The 21479-nt window shown below is 42.7% G+C and overlaps 1 protein-coding gene across 4 annotated transcripts in view; it reads right to left on the bottom strand.

Annotated features, from left to right (window-relative positions):
• sntg1 (syntrophin, gamma 1) overlaps positions 1-21479 on the bottom strand; it is a 418937-nt gene that overhangs the window by 285808 nt on the left and 111650 nt on the right. For all 4 annotated transcript variants that reach the window (XM_080194933.1, XM_080194934.1, XM_080194935.1 and 1 more), the window contains one exon: positions 2463-2526. The gene's annotated coding sequence lies outside the window, so the exon portion shown is untranslated. The remainder of the gene's footprint in view (positions 1-2462; positions 2527-21479) is intronic.

Consider the following 21479-nt stretch of genomic DNA (forward strand, 5'->3'; position numbering starts at 1 on the left):
TGAACACTCAGCTAAGAGGTTGTTGCATGTTTGACTGGCACAGTGGACAGCTAACCTATACAGCAGCTGCATGAACAGAGCCAGGGAAGGACATTAGTTGCTGGCTTATCAGCAGGGGAGAAGGACAGCACCCGAGTTCTCAAAAATGGTGCTGGAGGCCTCAAGGATAGAAGTCAAAAGAAGAATTAAGGCAGTGGTCAGAAATTGAGTAGACTTTTGGCAATGGGCTTAGAGGTGGGAAGGTGTCACTGGGGATGGAAATTGCCTGATGCCTTCTGGTTGCTGAAAGCTGAAAGACGTACCACCCACAGGAATTCTGATTGAGCCATTTAATTCATCACTTACTGGTCACTCCTGCCTCTGAGAGCATTCTATCCTAGTTGGAGAGGGGGCATCGCCTAACAGGGAGACAGTCCAACGGAACATGACGGCCACCCATCAGGCTTAGAGAAGGGGAGGGGCCTATTTTTTGCACTCCATCACTCACATAAATGCTCATTCTCTGGCAGCAATGGCCACCTCCCTGGCAATGTGCAACAGGAAGAAACCCTCCACCGCATTGTGTTTTTATAATAGCATAAAAAGCACCAACCACCCAAAGGTTTGTGTAAAAATGTGTTCTTTCATTTATTAAGACTAGGCACATGAGAATAGATGTACATGATATAACACATGAAGACATATCAGCAGAAGAGCTGTCTGTCTACTGAAAAACAATAGCAAAACTAATACTGGATCACATGATACATTTCCTTTCCAATGATAAAAGCAAAGTACTGCAGATGCTGGAATCTGAAACAACATCAGAAAATGCTGCAACATCTCAGCAGTTCTGCCAACATTGGTGGAGAAAGAATACATCCGATGCTTTGAGTCTGAATGACCCTTCAAAAGGTTCTACTTTCTCCCCACAGATGCTGTCAGACTAGCTGAGATTTTCAGCATTTTCTGTTTTTGCTCCTTTCCATTGATGCCATGCTGCAATCCCTTATCAGCATATTACAACATCCCCAACTCTGATTACTATGGCCTGCCTGACACTGGCACCCTCTCCCAAGCCATAATTACTCCTCTTCAAGGATATTTTACCATTAAATCAGCCTCTCCTCGAAGATGCAGCTGCAGCAATAGCCATTGCTATCAGTGGTGCTCTCAGGCTGCTGAGCTGCCAGCTACTAGCCCTCTCCTTAGGACAGAAAGCCTGGCAGTGGCCTTAGTGAGACATATTCCCAGTGATGACCAACCTGAGTCCTGACATCAGCCAAAGTGGGTCGCTTCTACGACACCAATTGCATGTTCACAGAGTAGTAACAGTTGTGGTATATTTTCCTATCAATATGCGTAGCCTGCAGGGTCACCTGCTCACAGTCAATGGCACCGTGTGTAATTGAAGACCCCACCATGTGCTTGTTACTCCTGCCTCTCTCTGGTAAATGAGAAGGTGATGCAAGTCCTCTTCTTCTGTACCGCAATGTATGGACAATTTAAAATACTGGAAATGTCACTTGCTCCCAATTGGGCTGGTCTGTTGGTATAAAAATGCAGGCCCGCAGACATCTTCATGATCATTGCACAGCAGAGCGAGACCGGTGCTGCCAAACATAGGTGGTGGTGGTAGGTTTCAACAAAGAAATGGTGACTAAGTAATGGACTAAGACACTGTTGCTGCCTGAGACAGAATTAGAAGATCTGGGGCGGGATTTTATGGCCTCGCTTGGGCAAGACCAGAAATTCCCGCCCGAGATCAATGGAGATTTCCATATCTGGTGGGCGAGATGGTACTGTTTGGGCCCATGGTCTCAGAACATTAGTTGGTATGGCTTATTGAGAGCTATTCTCCTCCTGCCTCTGTACTGCTGCCTGTGCTCCATCACTCTGTCATGCTGCAACATAAGACAAACTGCAACTATAGATATCAATGGAAGCAGGTTTTCTCCCGACTCTCTGTGAGAGTCTACTCACGGTCATCCCAGATGCTCTTGTCATTGCCCACATGTGAACATCTTGCACCTTCTTCGTAATAAAAGAACGTGTTCCCTGCTGTTTAACCTTTAACAACCAAGCCATTCAACTTTGTTGTCAGACAGAATACAAAACAGATCACATGATCCCCTTCATTCCTCCATTTTACCCTAAATTGAAGGGGCAATTCCAAATATAGCAATCTTTTGGAATTCATATTTATAACATCAGCAAGTCCATCCTAGCGTCCTTATAATGTGGAGTTGCCAGGTGAGTGCCCGATGAAGGAATGGTGCTCCAAAAGCACACACTACCAAATAAACCTGTTGGAGTTTAACCTGGTGTTGTGAGGCTACTTACAGCGCCCTTCCAATTCCTCTAATAAGGGAATTTTATTATCTAAATGAATCCAAAATCTTCCATCAACTTCTCCCCAACTAAACTCAACACATTAGTTTCACTCAGTTTGCAATGACAGAAGAAAATCGAAAGCATCTCACCTGGAAGTCCTGTGATGCCTTTGGGGAGCACTAGTTGGATAAGGTTGCTCGTGCAGCTGAACACCTGTTGGAAGTGATGAAAAGAGGACTTTAACTGTAGCTGCAGTGTCCAAAATGGAAGTTCATGTGCCAAATCAGAAATTAGACCTGTTTCACATCACAATCCACACACATTACATATCCCTAACACATGAACAATGTTATGATCTCATTGAAATCAATACCCTTTCGGAAGATATTTGAATTCCAGTGAATGAGTGTAAAGATCACACAGCAATATTTCAAGTTTTAATGCTTTTATTGTAGTAAACAAACTAAAAGCAATATTGTCCAAACAGTTACTAAGCAACTTATCTCTAGCTAAAGAAAAGAAGTCATATTAACTATTAAAAAGACCAAAAATCTCTTCCTGTCCTTTAAATGGACACTTCATTCTCCAGGAACCAGTCTAAAGCTAATCTCAGCTCCCAATAGCTTGCTTCCTTTTTAAGTTTTTCCAGCCAGATAACCCCAAACTGGCATGGAAAATGATGGTTTCCATGAGGATTCCTCCCTCTGCCAAGGCTAAGTGAATCTTCCAGACCCATTTAGGTCCTCACAAATTTGCTGTTTTCACAATGAGTTCCCAGCTGCAAACCATGTGGTAAACAATAGAGACTGGCTAAGAGGCAATTAGGAAATATGCTGTCTGAAAACCCGAGTTGCACATGGAGAGCTCTCCTTCTCTTCCTCCATCTGTGCACAGCTTTCCGTCTCTGCTACCTGTGCTCCATCACCTTGTCATGCTGTAGCCTAAACTATAGCTGTAAACCCAATCAACCTCTCAACTTCCTCCCTCTTTCAGATTCTTGCAAACTGGCCTGTTTGAGAGGTTTAGGGATTTGTTAAAAAAATTCCAACCTGATCCAATAATAGCTGTCTTTGGCCTTCTCCCTTCCTAAAGCTGAACTCCATGGAAATGTGAATCACATCCATCTTATATCCAGGTAGAAATACTGATTAATGAACCTCTAAACCACTAGCTTCATTCTATATTGGAGTTAAATAGACAATTTAAATTATAACCATTTGTAAAACCTAATATTGCCTCTCTGTGAGAGTCTACTCACGGTCATCTCAGATGCTCTTGTCATTGTCCACATGTGTGAACATCTTGCACCTTCTTCATAACAAAAGAAAATGTTCCCCAGCTTTTAACCTTTAACAACCAAACCCCCCCAAGCTTGTTGTCAGGCAGAATACAGAACAGATCACATGATCCCCTTCATTCCTCCATTTCACCCTAAATTGAAGAAGCAATCCCAAATATAACAATCTTATGGAATTTATATTTATAACATCAGCAAGTCCATACTAGTGTCCTTATAATGTGGATTTGCCAGCATTTCCAGGTGAGTCCCTGATGAAGGAGTGGTGTTCCAAAAGCTCGTGCTACCAAATAAACCTGTTGGACTTTAATCTGGTGTTGTGAGACTACTTGCAGTGTCCCTGTAGTCAGGGAGTACTACATAGCCCAGGCCAAAAGTGCCAAAGGCGTTCCTCTATATTTTGTTCCAGATCAGGGATGGAGTCGTGAGCTTTTAAAAAGGGAGAAAAATGAAGTAGTACCACATTATGAAACAAGTGAATGGTACTCAGACATTTTATAGAACCATTGAAAAATTAAGGCAATGAGAAAGGTCATTCAACCCCTTGTATCTGTGCCGGCCAAAAAGAGAGATAAAAAGCTAGCTGCTGATTTTAATCCCACTTCCAGTACCTTGGCCATGGCCTTGTATGTTACAGCATGTCAGGTGAAGATCCAGGTAGCTTCTAAAAGAGTTGAATATTTCTGCCTTAACCACCAATTCAGAGAGTGAATTCCAATGCCTATCTCCTCATGTCCCCTCTAATCCGTCTATCAATCACCTTATATCTGTGCACCCTGCTATTTGACCCCCCAGCCAGGGGAAACAAATCTTTTCTATCTACCCTATTTTGGCCCTTCACAATTTTGCACACTTCAATGAAGTCACTTCCAATTGAGTGGGGCCAATCCTGAATATCTATGGAAATTTTGAAAACCACAGCAAGCATTTCCTAGTGTGTAGGCCATCAGGTCTGGGGATTTGTCAGATTTAAGTCCTAGTTTTCTCCAATACTTCATTCTGCTGATATTAATTTCCTCAGTCTTTTTAGCCCCGATTACCATCTAAAATCAAATACCCAATGCTGCCGAGTAAACCCAAGCTTATCCATCGCCAATTAAACCATGACTGAGGTTTGCCAATGGGATCTGTCAATCGCTTGCAAGGTATGACCAATGGAAGTAAAAGTCATCCACTTCCTGCAGAGTGGCAGCAGATTTCCCCCACCCTCACTGGTCGCCCCAATACGCCTCGCCCCCAGAAGTTTCCACCTTTCTGGCCCCACCATGTTGGCACTGCCCAATGCCCTTTGGGCAGTTCCAAAGTGCTGCTTGGGCAGTATCAGTTTGCTCCTTGGGTAGTGCCAGGGTGCCAAGCTAACACTGCCCAAGGGGCAGTCGCCCTTAACACCGACCTCCTGGGGGGGGGTGGGGGGGGGCCTTAGTGGCCTCTCTTGCCTCCAGTGGGGTTGGGCCACCTATTCCCTGTTGGTGGGGAGCAGGAGTAAATTCTGCTGGAGGGAACCACTCCCAGTAAGGGGAGCAGGGAGGAAGACACTAGCGAGCCTAGAGAATTCAGTCCCAGACCCACTAATCATATTGAATATGAAATTTCAATATGCTAATTAGCTCCTCACCAGAAGCTGATGATGTTGAAAAACTTGCTCCTGTGATGCCTAGCGGGAAGCCTATAAAACGGCCCCTACTGACGTCTCCCGGCTTACTGTGCTATTCAAGTAGTGTAGCCAACAGGGAGAATCACTCTCAAAACCTGTGTTTCCTTATTATTGTCAAATCGGTGAACAATGATTAAATTTATACCATCTCAACTATCTTATGTGAAATTCTATTTGAGTATTTATACAGACCATGGTCACATCACACTGAGAAAGCAATTTCATGGAGATTTTTTTTCCCCCCCATGGAGCACAAGTACGGTTGTTCTGTTTTATCAAAGTGTAGCAAGTAGTCTCACAACACCAAGTTAAAATCCAACAGGTTTGTTTGGTAGCAAAAGCCACTAGCTTTTGGAGCTCTGCTCCTTCATCAGGTGAGTGGGAGTTCTGTTCACAAGCAGGATATATGAAGATGCAAACTCAATTTACAAAATAATGGGTTGGAATGCGAGTCTTTAGAGGTGATAAACCTATAACCTTCACAAAATAAACCAATTGGACTTTAACCTAGTGTTGTGAAACTTCTTACTGTGTTTACCCCAAACCAACGCTGACATCTCCACATCATTATCAAAGTGTGCAAATGGCATTGGGTGGATTTATTTTGGATTTCTTTAACCTTTCTTTGTGGCCATCTGCAGAATTACTATTCAGTAAAGTACTGAAGTTTACATTAAATCAACAAAGAAATTGTCGTTATTTAAAGGACAAAAAAAAATTTCAGTATTTGGCAATCAGAATTTTTGATCATTGACTGCATAATCTCTTATTGAACAACAAGCAGAAGGAAAATGCAGATGCTGGAATCTGAAACAAAACTATAAAAGCTGGAAATACACAAGGAGTTACGTCAAAAAAGAAACAGGTGGGTTTAGCTTTCATTGAACTTTCTTTCACAAATTGCCCCAGCCTGCAATTATTTCCAACATATTCTGGTTTTGTTACAATCTTAATTTACCTTGAGATTCAAATAATGGAAAACCTAGCTCGATGAAATTCCATTGTTGTTCAACATTCCTATCACTGCAACTATAAAAGGAAGTTCTCTGTAACTCAACTTTTCAAGGTAAAGTATTAGGAAATTAAAATAACTTGTCACTCCTGCTTAAAATGGCAAGGAGGAAATTGGCAACTACAACACATAACAGGGCCTGTTAAATAGGAAAACTGAAACAATCATTGGGCACAGCACATTTGATCAGCAGATAGGAGGTTTTGTACCAATACTAACCTGAAGATGCAATGGTGAGATGGTACAGCTATAAGATCAGGAGGAAATGAAGCTGAACCAAGCTGGTTGAATTAATGGCACGTCCAATTCAAAATGATTATTAAAATGCAGTTAGACATATTTCCTAACATACCACCAATAAGAGGATTTACTATATCAGTGTTTGTGGTTATTGTTCCTTTAAGGGCAATGCAGCACAGAAGGGTAATTTGATCTATGTGACCAGTCAGAACTCAGGAGTGTAGAATCACACCATGGTGAACGAGGCTCTAAGGCAAAAAGACATTTTTGGAGCCAGCTACAGCTGTGCAATTCTTACTAATAATTACCTTTTATATTTATTAATGAAGTCCGTGAAAGTGCATCTTTACATCTGGCAATGAGGATAAATTAATCTGACATGTCTCTGGCTCAACACCTGTGAGCATTCTATTTTAATAAAAGTCTAAAAAAAAGTACTCATCAGAAAGCCTCTCTTTGCATGAATAAATCTATTCGGAAATAGAGGAGGTGAAATGCAGAGCAATTTTCCTAAGTGTTTGTGGAACTCACACCTCTAACCTTATTCATTGTGTGATAGTTCCAAGCATGCCTGTCTCCAAATAATTTAGTGACTTCATGGATTTAGTGAAACCTTAATTGCAACCTCAATTATCAGTCATACTCTTGAGATTCAAATTTAACTAGTGTGCTCCAAGTTAATGGATCATGATTTACATCACTAAACTGAAACAATTATCACAGTATTGTGATTTTGGAACCGCCCAAAATGACATGTTACAGGATAGATTAATCTGTGGCATGAAAACGATGCTATCCAATGCAGATTGCTTGCAGAGGTCAACATAACTTTAAACAAGCAATGGAGATATCACTAGCCATTGAAAGAGCTGAAAAAGGTGCACAAGAGCTGCAAAGCCATTAAAGTAGCACAGCTCACCAATCATTGCAGGAACCTGCAGCCAGCCATGGTGCCAAAACTGCCAAAGTAGCCACGAAGCAGGAAACTATTTCAGTTACCAACAAAACAAAAATAGGCAATTAGTTAGTAATACTTCAAGTGGAATGTTACATTCCTGAATAATGTTAGTTTAAGGAGGCTGAGTGTTTCTACTAGCATTAAAAAGGGCATTTGATAAAGCAATCCAGAGCTAAGTCAAGATTGCCGAGTAATCAATTAAGGTATTACAAGCATACAATGTGGATGAGCCTAGCACCAATGATTCTGGTATTCACTCTCTGCTTAGTCTAAAAACAGGAAAATCAACACTATTACTGTAAAGTTCTGGACAAATGAGAAGCCTCTTAAGATAGAAGTGGATACAGGGGAATCAGCCACTGTGATGGGCGAGCATACATTTCAGTACTTAAGTGAGGAAGTCCAGCTATTCACTATTGTCAGGCTGAAAATTTACATGGGAGAAGCAATAGAAAGAAAAGGCACCACAGGTACTAGACAACAGTCTACCCAACTCCCAGTGATAATAGTGAACAGGTGAAGGACCAAGCTTTCTTGGCTGTGATTGGTCTAAAGAAATCAAGTTGAATTAGGCTGAGATATTTCAAGTGCAGGAAGGAGGATTGCCTGAACTGATAAGAAAATATGACAGCATCTTCTGCAATGATTCAGAAAAATCAAAGGACTACAAGTTAAGATTTACGTGGATCCAGAGGCAGCTTCCCGATTCTTTAGGGAAATACTGGTACCCCATGCTTTATGAGAAGAAGTGGATACAGAGTTAAACTGATTGGAAAAACCGGGCAGCAGTCAGTTGGTTCAGTTTGTGGAATATGCAGCAGCCATTTTCCCATAATGAAACCAGGCAAGACCATCCCCATTTATGGTGATTATAAGCTAATAGTTAATCAGGCCACAAATCTGGATAAATATCTGACCCTGAGAATTGAACGCCTGTAAGCAAAGTTGGCAGGAGGTCAATATTACACAAAGCTGGACATGATTCATGTGTACCAGTAACTCGAATTAGATAACACATTTACATTAACACTGCAAAGAAGTTATTGTGAAAATCCTCTAGTTGCCACATTCTGGCGCACGTTCAGGTTCCTGGGATATGTCACGATGAACACGCACAAAGGCCTGTTCCAGTATATGTGCCTGCCTTCAGCTGTGTCTTTGACATGTGCAATGTTCCAAAGAACAATGGAATCTCTCACAGGGGCAACTGCGGATTGTACTATACCTTGATAATGTCCTTTTAATGGGATCAGCAGAAGCAGAGCATCTAGCAAATCTCAAGGAGGTGTTAAAGAGATTTCAGGAGGCTGGAATTAACCTCAGGAAAGAGAAGTGCACCTTTCAAGCCACTGAGGTAACCTACCTGGAGCACTGTGTAGATGCACAAGGATTATACCCCATGGAAGATAAGATCAAGGTGATAAGGGAGGCATATGTCCCACAAACACAACTGAACTCAAATTATTTTTGGGGATGGTAAGCTTTAATTTGGACATTTCTTACAAAACTTACTGATAGCATTGACCCTACTACATATTTTGCTAAAGAAACACTTTTGTTGGTCTTGGAACACTCTCCAGGAGGAAACTTCCATCGAAATAAGGTAATTGCTGCATTCCTCAAACCTGTTGCTTTACTTCAACTCACCTAAAGAACTGATATTAACTTGCGATGCCTGTCCATGTGGCGTTGGTGTGGTGTTGTCCAATGAGATGGACAACGGCTCTGGAAGGCCAATATGGTATGTGTCAAGAACCCTTTCAGAGGCCAAAAAAAGCTACTCACAAATTGAGAAAGGACAATCAGGTGTCTTTGGCATCAAGAAATTCCAACAGCACTTTCATGGAGACATTTTACCATCATTTCTGACCACAACCTGCTCCTGGATCTCTTCGAAGAGGACAAGCTTATCCCACCCATCACTCAGATATAGTTGAATGATTGGCATTAATTCCTTCCGCCTATGAATCAATTTGCAAACATCGACCTGAAATATACAGTGAATACGGATGAACTTAGCCACCTAGCCTTAAGGATAGGTAACTAAGTTCATCCACATGAACAATTGTTTCTCATGGCACATGTACTCCAATGCTATGAGAAATCATTATGATGTTAAATCTTTTAGGCACATTGCTTGTCTCAGCAAAGGAGGTCAGGAACTGGACCAATCGGGTTCCTTCAAAGTGAGAGACAAATACTTATAGGGTGGGTAAATGAGCCAGTTTATGAGGAAATGAAACCATTCTTTAGCCACAAGAATGAATTGAGTTGTCACGATGGCATCATACCCTGGGAACAAGAGTAGTCATTCCTGTACCCGGCAGAGAGTGCTCCTAACGGAATTACACAGCGCTCATCTTGACATCTAATGCTTGTTAGGAGTTATGAGTGGTGACCTGGTATTGATGCTGATATCGAGCACTGTCAGCAATACCATCTAGTTGGCAAAAGTTGCCTATTACAGCCCCATTCCACCCTTTTAAATAGCTTGGTTGGCCAGGAGTATGCGTCCACAGCAGTTATGTTGGTACATTCCTGGGCATAATATTTTTGTTCGTGATTGATGCACACTCTAAATAGATGGACATTTTTAAGATGAAGTCACCAAATTGCATGCTACCATCGAAAGATGATGCCAATGTTTTTCAACTCATGGATTACCTGAAGTGAGGGTATTAGACAATGGAACCGTATCACAAGTGCCGTGTTTCATAATTTCACCAATCTCAGCAGCATTAAACACATTAGAATTGAGCCTTACCATCCAGCATCAAATGGATTAACAGAGGGAGCCATCCATACTTTCAATTCCGGCCTAAAGGAACTGCCAGGAGGAACCTTGGAAACCAAAATCTTCTGATTCCTCCTTAGCTATCTTACCATTCCACATGCAACAATACAAATCCCACCAGCCAAACTACTAATGAAATGTCATCTCCAAATCAGACTGAGCCTCATGTTGTCAAATTTGCCAGGGAGGGTAAAAGCCAGACAAAGAAATTAGAAAATAAGTCATGATTCTCATAATGCAGCATTTATGGTAAATTGAAGCCATGTACATGAGAAACTTCAGTTGTAAATCTGGTTAGATCCCTGGAATTATTGTCTCCACGACTGGACCCCTTTCATACCAAGTGGATGTGGAGGGATGCATCGTTCATAAACACATGGGTCACTGGAGGTGTAAAGACACACTCCAGCAGTTAGTATTGCCTTTAAGAAATGTTGTAGAACGCATAAGTTTAAAGTTTATTTATTAGTAGGCTTACATTAACACTACAATGAACTTACTGTGAAAATCCCCTAGTTACCACATTCCAGTGCCTGTTTGGCTACACTGAGGGAGAATTTAGAAACCAAAGTACCTGATTGATCCATTATCGACATTACTGATATCTCGATGGAAGCAAATATTGATGAACCGCCTGTACCAGAAGTGGTGCCCATTACTGCAGTTCCTGTCAGCATCAATCCTATGGAAGAATGGTGCTACTCAGCAAGAAACAGAAAATCCCTTCAAAGACTTGATTTATAATTGTTCAACTTACGCATATAATGTTTAGTTAACATTTAGGACTGTGTGAATTAGTTACTGAAGATTTTATAAAGGACTTAAAGGGGGAGGGATGTGGTGATTAACATATCAGAGTAAAGATTGCGTGACCTGTGTGACCAATTGGGGCTCATAATGTGGAATCACCAATTGCCTCATGGGGTCAAACGTACATTTCTTATTAATAAATATTTTGTGTTCATTAATGGTGTCTGTGAAAGTGAACCTTTACAATATTCAAAGTGCAATTAGAATATAAGATACAATAACATCCTCTGCACAAATCCCAGCTGAGTGTTGCATGCATGCTTGGTGTTACAGAAAATACTTACAAGTACTAAAATAGTTTTTAATTAATTTCCACAACAGTTATATTCTTAGCTGCAAATACAACTTAATTGCCATGGTAACAGTTCTATATCCTCCTTAGACATAGCTGGCAGAGAGAATTAAGTACAGTTGCCATAAGCTTAACCGACAACTGACAGCTTTTGAAAAGTATTTGCATTCTCTGTGGAAAATGGTTCTTTTCTTGCTTCTAGTAGTGTTGAATTCTGTTGATTTTTGAGATGCAATTGCACTATTTCCTGTCTCCTTTGCACTGTGAATGCAAATTCAAGGTAGAATTACCTTGATGAGACCATTATGTGTCCCACTATGTGCATATACTTGACGCATCACATCAACTACAGACAAACGCTTGGGCTATAGTATATGAACTATCCAGAAAATACTATATTTTTTAAAAAAACATAATTTTTCTTTCTGCTTTCTGTGCACCTTACAGCAAACATGCTTGCAAGGACAGGCAGAACATGTATGCTAGGACCTCTGCCTAAACTAGACTGGAGAGTTTCTAGGCGATTCTCCATATAATTTCCACCCTTCCCCTCCATCCACACAGCCTTTGCCTCCAGTAAGTGATTGAACTCTCCTTGTCTCTCCTTTACTCAGAGGATAGTAAGGGCGTGGAATGCCCTGCCTGCAGCAGTAGTGGGCTCGCCAACTTTAAGGGCATTCAAATGGTCATTGGATAGGCATATGGATAATATTGAAATAGTTTAGATTAGAGGGTCATTAGATTGGTTCCACTGGTCGGCGCCACATCGAGGGCTGAAGGGCCTGTACTACGCTGTAATGTTCTATGTTCTATTATCTGTTAAAAAGTAAGAAAGAGCCTTGCAGACTTCTAACAAAAGTGAAATATTGTGAATGCTGAAAACCTGAAATGAAAATTCTACAAACAGTCAACAGATCTGTCAACATCTTTGGAGAGGGCAGGTGTGGAATTTTCCATTCTGGAGACTAAATGCAATGGCAGATGGGACCCTCGGCATGATTCCCATTGGATGGAGCAGGTTCACGCATCTGAACATCCGCATCACAGCTATTATTTATGCGTCAACGAGGAGCTCTTCCAATTTCCCGAAAACATGGGCTGGGATTCATCTGCCCTGCTGTTGCCTGATGGGGTCAATCCAGTAAAAAGTCTGACAACACCAGGTTTTAGTCCAACCTATTTATTTGATAATATACTCGCAAGCTTTCGAGGGGTTACCCTCTTCGTCAGGTGAATGGAGAGTCAATCCAGCCAGCATGTTTACATCGCTCCTGTATACACAATCACCCTCTGCAGCCCAGGACTTGTTGTAGTGAGTGATGTCCCCCAGAAGAAACAAACCCTCTGCCCACAAGTTTAGTGACAGTATCCTGGAGAGGCTCTTCCAGCACCAGCAGGAAGTCCTGTACCCTTGGGATGGAAGTTGCAGATCCAGAAACCTCACCAAGCTGACTTTGGAGGAGATTGCCAGGGAGGTTAGTGCCTGTGGACCTCAGAAAAGGACTGCTCTGCAGTCCAGGAAAGGGATGAATAATCTCATTTGCTTTACCAGGGTAAGTCTACCTTCTCCTCACTCGCAATTCACACTCTCATAAAGCCAAATCCCAAGCCTGCTCTGGACTTAGTCCACATTGAGATGTGTGACCCTACAATGGTGGAGGGTGTAGGTGAATCTAGTGACTGGTCTCCCTTTGATGCTCCCTTGGGATCCTCGTCCAAGATGTTTTGGGGCTGGGATTGATGCTCTGACTGGCATTGTCTCTCTACCTTTTCTTGCTAGTGGTTGTAGTGGAGAGAAGAGATAGTTATTGGCTACACAGTCCCTATATTAAAGAGCGCTCACAGTCATGATTCACAAATGGCCGATGACTACTGCACAGATGCTGACTAGCTTGTTGGGAGACATCATTCTTGCTTTCTGTACAGGGATGATCTCAATTCTTGCCTGTGGGCTCTGCCACCAGATTCCCAAAGGGGTGAGTGGCCTCAACTCTGGCATCCCCCACTCCAGTCTGGGATCTCTCCCTCTTGTTATGAGGGGTCTTGTCCTACATAAAGCCAGGTAGACTGTGAGCACCACAGATAAGGGTGAAGATCCTAAAGCATGCATGCCTGCTGTGTGTGCTGAGGACTCCTCAGTAAGGACTAAAACACAACTTGTAAAGGATGTTACAGGAGATGAGGATGTCGAAGTGTCCGTGAGACAATCAGTGGCGATGTCCTGTAGTATCATTGAACCATAGGATTCCTACAGTGTAGAAGAAGCTATTCAGCCCATCATGTCTGCACTCATCACAATGCCACCCAGGTCCGATTCCTGCAACCCTATATATTTACCGTGATAATCCCCCTGACACTGGGGTCAATTTAACATGGCCAAACAACCTAACCCACACATCTTTGGACTGTAGAAGGAAACCAGAACACCTGGAGGAAACCCACACAGATGTGAAGAGAAAGTGCAGACTCCACACAGGTAGTGACCCAAGGCCGGAATTGAAACTGGGTCCCTGGCACTGTGTGGCAGCTGTGCCAACCGCTGTGCTACCATGCTGGTAGTATGTGAGATCCCTATGAACAATAACCTTGCATGCTTTAGGATCTTCACCCTTATCTGTGGTGCTCACAGTCTACCTGGCTTTATGTAGGACAAGACCCCTCATAACAAGAGGGAGAGATCCCAGACTGGAGTGGGGGATGCCAGAGTTGAGGCCACTCACCCCTTTGGGAATCTGGTGGCAGAGCCCACAGGCAAGAATTGAGATCATTCCTGTACAGAAAGCAAGAAAGATGTCTCCCAACAAGCTAGTCAGCATCTGTGCAGTAGTCATCGGCCATTTGTGAATCATGACTGTGAGTGCTCTTTAATATAGGGACTGTGTAGCCAATAACTATCTCTCCTCTCTATTACAACCATTAGCAAGAAAAGGTAGAGAGACAATGCCAGTCAGAGCATCAATCCCAGCCCCAAAACATCTTGGACGAGGATCCCAAGGGAGCATCAAAGGGAGACCAGTCACTATATTCACCTACACCCTCCACCATTGCAGGGTCACACATCTCAATGTGGACTAAGTCCAGAGCAGGCTTAGGATCTCTATCATAAAAACATAAGAACATATCTGTTGAGAACAGCACAGAGATAGGTCCACAGAAGTGGAGGCAGTGACAGCTGAGGTAGCTGATACTCAGAGAACTGCTGCAGATCAGTTTCCTGCAAGTCCAATGCCGAACCTCTGGAAATGGCCCTCATTGAAATGTTGAAGTTCCTAATACAGGTAAGGGTATAGCAGGCTGGATTGTCAGAGGGCATAACCAGAGTAGAATGAAGGATGGAAGAGTTCTTCCAAGTTCCTTTTGATGTTGTCGCTTCAGCATCGAGGTCACCATGGGAAGGGTGGTGTTCACGATGGAAACCCTGGTCCTGATATGCACTTGGATGTGCATACATTGGTAATAACCATTAGTGGGATCCATCAGTGGCTAGACAAAAGGGGAACGGGGCATCTTAACCTTCCCCTTCTCATCATGGAATCAGGAAGGGCCCTTGGACACCCCTTATTCTGAGACTATGTTGTCTGATTTTAAATTCCCCCAGCCAGGGGAATCATCCTTCCTTCATCTACCCTGTCGTGCCTATGGAATTCTATGAAATTGTGAAGGAAGGTTTTGTTTTTACACCTGGTATAACCAAAAGTAGCCAAAGTACATACAATCCTTTTTCCCAAGGTGCAGAAAGTTAATGTTATTCAGCTTAGAAACCTTGATTACAGGAATGTTGAAATCAAGTTTACAGATTGTTTTACCATGCGTGCATGATCTGTGTGACTGCTTTCTGTTCGCTGAAGCCCTGAAGAGGGAAGTGTAATATTACAGCTGAAGTTAAAATGACTACATTCTCCTCTCTACCTATAAACAATTTGCTTTTCTGGATAGTGATCAGAAATTAAACTGTGGGCTTGCTACTTCATCTCCTTACTCAGGAGATACCAGGCTAATTGTAACGCCAGCTGTGATGAGATAAGTGAGAACAAATGACTAAGTCTGGCATCTGGCTACTCTCCATGGAGGTTAAATTGCTACCCATTGCAACTATTATCCAGGAAAACAGGAATTATAAAGGACCAATTTTGCGGGGCTGTGCCCCACGTCCTGAGACCTGAAATATCACTGTTGCTATATTGGCCATTATTATCTGTCACATCACAGATATTTAGATGTGACAGGTGGCTGCCTTAAATGTTAGATCCCTTGCATCGGTTAATGTGATGTGTAAGGCCAATTTAATGACCCCTTCAAAAAATTGGGCAGTGTGTTTTCTAAGCTCTGCCAAACTGCTAACAATAAACAGGTACATCTTTTAAAAATTGTGTCTTGACATGGAACCAGACGGAACGGGACATTTTTCCCCAGCTGAACTCCTGAGAACTTTCCATTCCCTCTCCTTCAATGATGTGCCTGAAGACTGCCAACAAAGAAACTGACTCTAAATCGGAAATCCTCAGGAGTCTGGATATATGCCAATCAACAGATTGTTGCGCATGAATCATTTCCTCCCATTGTGTGTCAATACCAAATAATTAAGAAGTCTCACAACACCAGGTTCAAATCCAACAGGTTTATTTGGTAGCACAAGTTTTCGGAGCACTGCCCCTTCATCAGACGAGTGAAGAATTGGGTACACAAACGGGACATATATAGACGCAGACTCAATTACAAGATAATGGTTGAAATGTGAGTCTTTACAGGTAATCAAATCTTTACAGGTGCAGACAAGGCAAGTGGAGAAAGAGTTATGCACAGGTTAAAGAGAGCAAAGAACAACACAGCACGGGAAACAGGCCCTTCGGCCCAACGAGGTGTGAATTGTCTCCAGACAGGACAGTTAGTGAGATTTTGCAAGCCCAGGCAAGTCGTGGGGGTTACGGATAGGGCAACATGAACCCAAGATCCCAGTTCAGGCCGTCCTCATGTGTGCAAAACTTGGCTATCAGTTTCTGCTCGGCCATTCTGCGTTGTCATGTGTCTTGAAGAACACTCACCCGAAGTTCAGAGGCTGAATGCCCTTGACTGCTCGAGTGTTCCGATAGGAAGGGAACACTCCTGCCTGATGATTGTCGAGCGGTATCCATTCATCCATTGTCGTAGTGTCTGCATGGCCTCACCGATGTACCATGCCTCGGTACATCCTTTCCTGCAGCGTATCAGGTAGACAACATTGGTCGAGTCGCAAGAGTATTTACCATGTACCTGGTGGATTGCGTTCTCACATGAGATGATGGCATCTGTGTCGATGATCCAGCATGACTTGCAGAGGTTGCTGTAGCAGGGTTGTATGGTGATGTGGTCACTGTTCTCCTGAAGGCTGCATAGCTTGCTGTGGACAGTGGTCCATTTGAGGTTGCGTAGTTGTTTGAAGGCAAGTAGTGGGGCTGTGGGGATGCCCTTGGGGAGATGTTTGTCTTTATTGATAACATGTTGAAGACTCTGAAGAAGATGTCGTAGCTTCTCCTCTCCAGGGAAGTACTAGACAACGAAGGGTATTCTGTCCATCAGGTCCCATGTTTGTCTTCTGAGGAGGTCAGTGCGGTTTTTCGCTGTGGTGCGTCGTTACTGTCGATCGATGAGTCAAGCGCCATATCCTGTTCTTATGAGGTGGTGTTCTCATGAGGCTGCAACACGTGTCTTTCTAGGCAATAGGGTTCCTTGATTTAGAAGGTGCGGGTTGAGGAGCTTTGGCAAGTTACCACAGGGCACCTTGTATACAGTACACGCTGCTGTCACTGTGATGCAGTGGATATGTGAATGTATGTTTAAGGTATTGGATAGGGTGCTATGCAGGCTGTTTTGTCCTGGATGATGTCAAGCTTCTTGAGCGTTGTTGGTGCTGCATTCATTTTGGCAACAGTGAAGGATTCCCCTCCTGGCTTGTGCCTTGTAAATGGTGGATAGACTTGGGGATTCAGAAGTGAGTTATTCTCCACAGAATTCCCAGCCTCTGATTTGCTCTTGCAGCCACAGTATTTGTATAACAGGTCCAGTTAAGTTTCTGATCAATGGTAATACCCGATACTGTTAATGCTATTGAATTTCAAGGGGAGACGGTCAGATATTCCATTGTTGGAGATGGTTCTGACACTTATGTGCTGTGCATGTCATTTGTCACTTATCAGTCTAAGCCTGAATGTTGTACAGATCTTGCTGGATGTGACGTGGACTGCTTCGAGAATTGAACATCACGCAATCATTAGCAAATATCCCCACTTCTGACCTTATGATGGAGGACAGGTCATCAATAAAGCTGAAGGTGGTTGGACTTAGACCACTATCTGCAACTGGGCAGTTCTAAAGTGTAGTCACCATTGTAAAGTAATTAACATGGCAGCCAATATGTGCAGAGCTAGTTTACACACATAGCAATGAGTTAATGACCTGAAAATTCTGACATTGACACCTGTGTTTAAAATTACAGTTTGAAAATGTGTTGCTCATTCACCAAAGGAAAGTACATAATGCAAATTGCATTACTGACCTGTAGAGGTGAGTTAGATGACAGAAAAGATGGGGATGGGGCTGTCTTGCCCTGGCACAATGATTACATATCTAGCTGGGAGTGTTGCTGCCTCTAACATTGCCACGCAGGTCCATTACTTAATGTGGTTCCCGGAGCTTTGAAAGACAACATATGTCACCTTGGTTACCTGGTCATCTTGCCATCAATGTCAGGGCAGTCATTAGCAGCATTTCCGAAAGACCAACATAACACTCCTCTTGGATTTCGTTCCCTATTTTTGCTGAAATTCTGTGACGAGACTCTGCATGACCCATTTGTACATCTCACTGGCACCGGGATCAGCGATGATGACAATGGTGTTGATTGATCACAAACTCAATGTTTCTCAAAAAAATAAACATTGGGAGGTACTTGTCAATCCCAGTGTTCAGGAAAGAAAAATTTTTTTTTGCAATTGGCCTAAATCTGAAATGTTAAATTGTCTGTTCTGTCATAGATTCTACCAAGCTGTTGATTGTTTCCAGTACTCTGTTTTTATACTTTATGATTGCTTCTTATAGCAGCTGGCGTTCAAAACAATAGCATCCTCCTCAGCGCAGGAACTCACATGACTTCATGCTTTCATTCCACTCTGCAGTGGCTTAATTTGTTAACATGTTAATTAAGTCAGTAATTAAGTCATGTTAAATAAGTCCTTTCAGACCAAAACAAACATAAAATCCTGAACTGAACACGATATGCAGTCATGGCAGCCTCTCCAGTACAGGAGCACTGAATTGAAAGCCAAGGAGGAGTTTTGAGGTACTATTCCAGAACTTGAGCTAATTTGGTGAAAGAAGTGCGTCTATTGGACAGAATTCAATTCAAACAACTGACGCTTTGGAGACAAATGAGTAATGTTTTTCTACTTCCAATTTAATGTTTTTGAATCATCAATTCTTGGCTTGTTAGGATGGAGATGACACTTCCGTGAAATTGAAAACAACTTCTTCATTATGCACGAGGTGTGCAGATAAACATCAATCTCTTTCAGATTTCTGGAACTTCCTTCATCAGTCAGGGCACATTTAAGGTGCAAAAGCAATTTTTCACTCACCTGGTTGTCACACACTGAATCACACCATATGTGTACATGTTATGACTAAAGCTTAAAATAACTCACTTCATCTAATGAATAGAAATGGTCCAAGCTGTCAGGGTTGCAGGTTGGCTGAGGGCAAGACAGTCACCATATCACCATACTGCCCCAATGGATGCTAAATTCCTTAACTGGGTATATTTCAGACTTGTAAGATAACTGACACTATCAACAACATTAACCTTGACTCTCAGCCTGGAAATGATAATACAGGTTAGCAGACTACATTTAACCAGAAGAAAACAATTAAGATATATTGACTTGAACACTACCAATACATTTAAAATGAATAGAATAGCTGACACCTTCATTAATACAGAATGGACTGCAGGGCAGAGTCTGTGGCATTTAAAAGATCATTCTCAATCTATTGTTTACAAATGTTTTCATCCAACTACGTGCAATGAGTCCTGCGGAGGGAGTTGTGAAGTTGCTACAGAATTGGTAACACCATAAACTGTAAGAGCTCAGCTTGTCAGGTTTGTGACTATTAGCAAAGACTGAATTCAACTTCCTCTTCAATTCTTAAGATTACACGATAACTATCAACACACATAACAATGGCCCAGATCTCCCTCTCTCCAGTATGTTGAAGACTAATGTATGGTAGATGATGTGCATCGAGCTCTCATGCTGGCTTCAGTTGGAACTGCCTGGGAAGTGCTTACTTTCAATGGGAAATCTCCCTGTTCCCGCAGACCCTCCTTAAATGTCTCTGACTCTAGGTTAGAGTCAGACAGTTTTGCTATATTTACCTGGATAATTCCCCAGGAAATGTTAAGCATTAAAACCTGACTCTCTCCATGACTTGACCTGACCCCACTCCATGACCCTACACCTCACAGACCCCCTGATTACCCCACTTAGATAGCCCAAGCCCATAGCCTGACCACCCTAACCCCTTATCACCAGATTACCTACCCTAAGCTGAGTTCACTAGCCCTCAGTGTGACAATCGATCTCAATCCAATGCAAATACTCCCCAACACAATCGCCTGGTTATGACCACGATCACCTGCCACCTTATCACCTCACCCACTTGCCATCTTGTGGCCTAACCTGCCAGCATCAGGACCCTCCCAATGGGTTCTCCCTTCAAGCTCTGCCACTTAGTCCCTCCCACCTGCCACCCTATCTAAACCATCTCATCCACCTGCCACTATACCTGCTTACCATGCTACTCACCTAGCTCCCTAGGCACCTACTATCTCAACATCCCCCCTCCAACACCTCACTCATCTAAAATACAACCCCTCTGCCACCTTACTGCCTACTATCAACATACCTACCACATCACCAAAGTAGCACCTCACATTACCCGGCTACTCACTTGTCTTATCCACCCTGCTCACTTACTGACTTATCTCACCCATCTTACCTCAATTATCCATTCCTCCATTCATTAACTTTCATTAATTTCATTTCACTAACATTCACACTCGAACACAGCCTCCAGCACCACCATCACCACTGCCAGAGGGTGACATAGTGGCACAGTGTTTAGCACTGCTACTTCACAGCACCAGGGACCCGGGTTTGATTCCTGGCTTGGGTCACTGTCTGTGCAAACTTTGCACATTCTCTCCATGTCTGTGCGGGTTTCCTCCAGGTGCTCCGGTTTCCTTCCACAGTCCAAAAGATGCGCTGGTTAGGTGCATTGGCCACGTTAAATTCTCCCTCAGTGCCTCAGTGTACCCAAACAGGCATTGGAGTGTGGTGATTCGGGTAATTTCACAGTAACGTCATTGCAGTGTTAATGTAAGGTTACTTATGATACTAATAAATAAACGTTAAACAATAAACTTAAAACCATCTCCACCAGCAACACCATCAGTAACTAGTATGAGATTATTAGTATCAGTGATAATCATGGAAAGGTAGGAAAGCTCTGATATTCACAATCTAGAACAAGGTACTATGTATTCGACAGAAGATTGTTTTTACAAAAGACAAAAAATGTTCATCTCAATGGCCGAACGCATTCTTTGTTTTCTCTATAAAATGGCTGATTTGCTGAAAATGAACTAGAATTGCCATTCCAATCAAAAAGCAAATATTTCAAAATTCAACTGGATTTCTTAATTTGTATGACACAGAAACCTTTGTCCTTTTTAATAAAAGTTAATCTGCATTAAATGACTTGTGATGACAAAATGTATAAAATGCTCAGGTGTCTTCAGCTGGAATCATTGTGTTCCTTTCATTCAAGGACACAGCAAGCAGAGAGTTCCCATTTATTTATGTTCGTATTATCGATGCAGTCTGGCAAGATCAACTGAACGTGCAAAAAGATCAGGGAGGTGGGCTCAGATGGATCTCTGGTTGGCGGGGGTGGGGGGGGGAGGAGGGGTGGAGGATTGGGGGAAGATGGACTAGGGGAATCTCCACCATCACCCCGCCACCCCCCCCCCGCCCCAACAAGAGATTCATCTGAGCCCGGCCCCTCCTCCAGCAGAC

This window comes from Carcharhinus amblyrhynchos, chromosome 8 (assembly GCF_965287045.1).
Source record: "Carcharhinus amblyrhynchos chromosome 8, sCarAmb.v2.hapA, whole genome shotgun sequence".
NCBI lineage: Eukaryota > Metazoa > Chordata > Chondrichthyes > Carcharhiniformes > Carcharhinidae > Carcharhinus > Carcharhinus amblyrhynchos.